The following is a 5,000-nucleotide window of genomic DNA, read 5'->3' as shown; positions in this document are numbered from 1 at the left end:
TCGGTATGCAAAATCATTGTCAAGATTCTCAAACCTTAAAATCAGGCCAGCCGGCAATTGGCGGGTGAAAATTTCAATCAATTCCCATTCCTCACATCAAACTATGCATATAACAATAGCTTTTATGCTGAATGACGGCTATCCGGCTGTCCCTATCCAAAAATTGAGAAATCCATAAGTGTCCCTACCTACTTTGCGCCGAAGCAATACGAATCAAAAAGAACTACGAATGGGGACTTAGAATAATTTTTCATTTTTCCCAACTTTGAAAATAATCACTTGAAAAAAATCTTAGAATCCAAAGAATAGTATACTTGATCGTTCTACAAGTCGAAAATTGGAAAAATAAGTGATATTTTTGCTTGATGCTATTTTTGTCGGTATGCAAAATCGTTGTCAAGATCCTCAAACCTTAAAATCAGGCCAGCCGGCAATTGGCGGGTGAAAATTTCAATCAATTCCCATTCCTCACATCAAACTATGCATATAACAATAGCTTTTACGCTGAATGACGGCTATCCGGCTGTCCCTATCCAAAAATTGAGAAAGCCATAAGTGTCCCTACCTACTTTGCGCCGAAGCAATACGAATCAAAAAGAACTACGAATGGGGACTTAGAATAATTTTTCATTTTTCCCAACTTTGAAAATAATCACTTGAAAAAAATCTTAGAATCCAAAGAATAGTATACTTGATCGTTCTACAAGTCGAAAATTGGAAAAATAAGTGATATTTTTGCTTGATGCTATTTTTGTCGGTATGCAAAATCATTGTCAAGATTCTCAAACCTTAAAATCAGGCCAGCCGGCAATTGGCGGGTGAAAATTTCAATCAATTCCCATTCCTCACATCAAACTATGCATATAACAATAGCTTTTATGCTGAATGACGGCTATCCGGCTGTCCCTATCCAAAAATTGAGAAATCCATAAGTGTCCCTACCTACTTTGCGCCGAAGCAATACGAATCAAAAAGAACTACGAATGGGGACTTAGAATAATTTTTCATTTTTCCCAACTTTGAAAATAATCACTTGAAAAAAATCTTAGAATCCAAAGAATAGTATACTTGATCGTTCTACAAGTCGAAAATTGGAAAAATAAGTGATATTTTTGCTTGATGCTATTTTTGTCGGTATGCAAAATCGTTGTCAAGATCCTCAAACCTTAAAATCAGGCCAGCCGGCAATTGGCGGGTGAAAATTTCAATCAATTCCCATTCCTCACATCAAACTATGCATATAACAATAGCTTTTACGCTGAATGACGGCTATCCGGCTGTCCCTATCCAAAAATTGAGAAATCCATAAGTGTCCCTACCTACTTTGCGCCGAAGCAATACGAATCAAAAAGAACTACGAATGGGGACTTAGAATAATTTTTCATTTTTCCCAACTTTGAAAATAATCACTTGAAAAAAATCTTAGAATCCAAAGAATAGTATACTTGATCGTTCTACAAGTCGAAAATTGGAAAAATAAGTGATATTTTTGCTTGATGCTATTTTTGTCGGTATGCAAAATCATTGTCAAGATTCTCAAACCTTAAAATCAGGCCAGCCGGCAATTGGCGGGTGAAAATTTCAATCAATTCCCATTCCTCACATCAAACTATGCATATAACAATAGCTTTTATGCTGAATGACGGCTATCCGGCTGTCCCTATCCAAAAATTGAGAAATCCATAAGTGTCCCTACCTACTTTGCGCCGAAGCAATACGAATCAAAAAGAACTACGAATGGGGACTTAGAATAATTTTTCATTTTTCCCAACTTTGAAAATAATCACTTGAAAAAAATCTTAGAATCCAAAGAATAGTATACTTGATCGTTCTACAAGTCGAAAATTGGAAAAATAAGTGATATTTTTGCTTGATGCTATTTTTGTCGGTATGCAAAATCGTTGTCAAGATCCTCAAACCTTAAAATCAGGCCAGCCGGCAATTGGCGGGTGAAAATTTCAATCAATTCCCATTCCTCACATCAAACTATGCATATAACAATAGCTTTTACGCTGAATGACGGCTATCCGGCTGTCCCTATCCAAAAATTGAGAAAGCCATAAGTGTCCCTACCTACTTTGCGCCGAAGCAATACGAATCAAAAAGAACTACGAATGGGGACTTAGAATAATTTTTCATTTTTCCCAACTTTGAAAATAATCACTTGAAAAAAATCTTAGAATCCAAAGAATAGTATACTTGATCGTTCTACAAGTCGAAAATTGGAAAAATAAGTGATATTTTTGCTTGATGCTATTTTTGTCGGTATGCAAAATCGTTGTCAAGATTCTCAAACCTTAAAATCAGGCCAGCCGGCAATTGGCGGGTGAAAATTTCAATCAATTCCCATTCCTCACATCAAACTATGCATATAACAATAGCTTTTATGCTGAATGACGGCTATCCGGCTGTCCCTATCCAAAAATTGAGAAAGCCATAAGTGTCCCTACCTACTTTGCGCCGAAGCAATACGAATCAAAAAGAACTACGAATGGGGACTTAGAATAATTTTTCATTTTTCCCAACTTTGAAAATAATCACTTGAAAAAAATCTTAGAATCCAAAGAATAGTATACTTGATCGTTCTACAAGTCGAAAATTGGAAAAATAAGTGATATTTTTGCTTGATGCTATTTTTGTCGGTATGCAAAATCATTGTCAAGATTCTCAAACCTTAAAATCAGGCCAGCCGGCAATTGGCGGGTGAAAATTTCAATCAATTCCCATTCCTCACATCAAACTATGCATATAACAATAGCTTTTATGCTGAATGACGGCTATCCGGCTGTCCCTATCCAAAAATTGAGAAATCCATAAGTGTCCCTACCTACTTTGCGCCGAAGCAATACGAATCAAAAAGAACTACGAATGGGGACTTAGAATAATTTTTCATTTTTCCCAACTTTGAAAATAATCACTTGAAAAAAATCTTAGAATCCAAAGAATAGTATACTTGATCGTTCTACAAGTCGAAAATTGGAAAAATAAGTGATATTTTTGCTTGATGCTATTTTTGTCGGTATGCAAAATCGTTGTCAAGATCCTCAAACCTTAAAATCAGGCCAGCCGGCAATTGGCGGGTGAAAATTTCAATCAATTCCCATTCCTCACATCAAACTATGCATATAACAATAGCTTTTACGCTGAATGACGGCTATCCGGCTGTCCCTATCCAAAAATTGAGAAATCCATAAGTGTCCCTACCTACTTTGCGCCGAAGCAATACGAATCAAAAAGAACTACGAATGGGGACTTAGAATAATTTTTCATTTTTCCCAACTTTGAAAATAATCACTTGAAAAAAATCTTAGAATCCAAAGAATAGTATACTTGATCGTTCTACAAGTCGAAAATTGGAAAAATAAGTGATATTTTTGCTTGATGCTATTTTTGTCGGTATGCAAAATCATTGTCAAGATTCTCAAACCTTAAAATCAGGCCAGCCGGCAATTGGCGGGTGAAAATTTCAATCAATTCCCATTCCTCACATCAAACTATGCATATAACAATAGCTTTTATGCTGAATGACGGCTATCCGGCTGTCCCTATCCAAAAATTGAGAAATCCATAAGTGTCCCTACCTACTTTGCGCCGAAGCAATACGAATCAAAAAGAACTACGAATGGGGACTTAGAATAATTTTTCATTTTTCCCAACTTTGAAAATAATCACTTGAAAAAAATCTTAGAATCCAAAGAATAGTATACTTGATCGTTCTACAAGTCGAAAATTGGAAAAATAAGTGATATTTTTGCTTGATGCTATTTTTGTCGGTATGCAAAATCGTTGTCAAGATCCTCAAACCTTAAAATCAGGCCAGCCGGCAATTGGCGGGTGAAAATTTCAATCAATTCCCATTCCTCACATCAAACTATGCATATAACAATAGCTTTTACGCTGAATGACGGCTATCCGGCTGTCCCTATCCAAAAATTGAGAAAGCCATAAGTGTCCCTACCTACTTTGCGCCGAAGCAATACGAATCAAAAAGAACTACGAATGGGGACTTAGAATAATTTTTCATTTTTCCCAACTTTGAAAATAATCACTTGAAAAAAATCTTAGAATCCAAAGAATAGTATACTTGATCGTTCTACAAGTCGAAAATTGGAAAAATAAGTGATATTTTTGCTTGATGCTATTTTTGTCGGTATGCAAAATCGTTGTCAAGATTCTCAAACCTTAAAATCAGGCCAGCCGGCAATTGGCGGGTGAAAATTTCAATCAATTCCCATTCCTCACATCAAACTATGCATATAACAATAGCTTTTATGCTGAATGACGGCTATCCGGCTGTCCCTATCCAAAAATTGAGAAAGCCATAAGTGTCCCTACCTACTTTGCGCCGAAGCAATACGAATCAAAAAGAACTACGAATGGGGACTTAGAATAATTTTTCATTTTTCCCAACTTTGAAAATAATCACTTGAAAAAAATCTTAGAATCCAAAGAATAGTATACTTGATCGTTCTACAAGTCGAAAATTGGAAAAATAAGTGATATTTTTGCTTGATGCTATTTTTGTCGGTATGCAAAATCATTGTCAAGATTCTCAAACCTTAAAATCAGGCCAGCCGGCAATTGGCGGGTGAAAATTTCAATCAATTCCCATTCCTCACATCAAATTATGCATATAACAATAGCTTTTATGCTGAATGACGGCTATCCGGCTGTCCCTATCCAAAAATTGAGAAATCCATAAGTGTCCCTACCTACTTTGCGCCGAAGCAATACGAATCAAAAAGAACTACGAATGGGGACTTAGAATAATTTTTCATTTTTCCCAACTTTGAAAATAATCACTTGAAAAAAATCTTAGAATCCAAAGAATAGTATACTTGATCGTCCTACAAGTCGAAAATTAGAAAAATAAGTGATATTTTTGCTTGATGCTATTTTTGTTGGTATGCAAAAATAGCATCACAGAATTTTTAATTGAAAAAAATTATATTCATGTATAATTGAATGCATAAAATTAAACTAAATTCTATATAACTAAT

This window comes from Diachasmimorpha longicaudata, unplaced genomic scaffold (genome assembly GCF_034640455.1).
Source record: "Diachasmimorpha longicaudata isolate KC_UGA_2023 unplaced genomic scaffold, iyDiaLong2 ctg00000127.1, whole genome shotgun sequence".
NCBI lineage: Eukaryota > Metazoa > Arthropoda > Insecta > Hymenoptera > Braconidae > Diachasmimorpha > Diachasmimorpha longicaudata.
Note: the sequence above shows the minus strand (reverse complement) of the source record.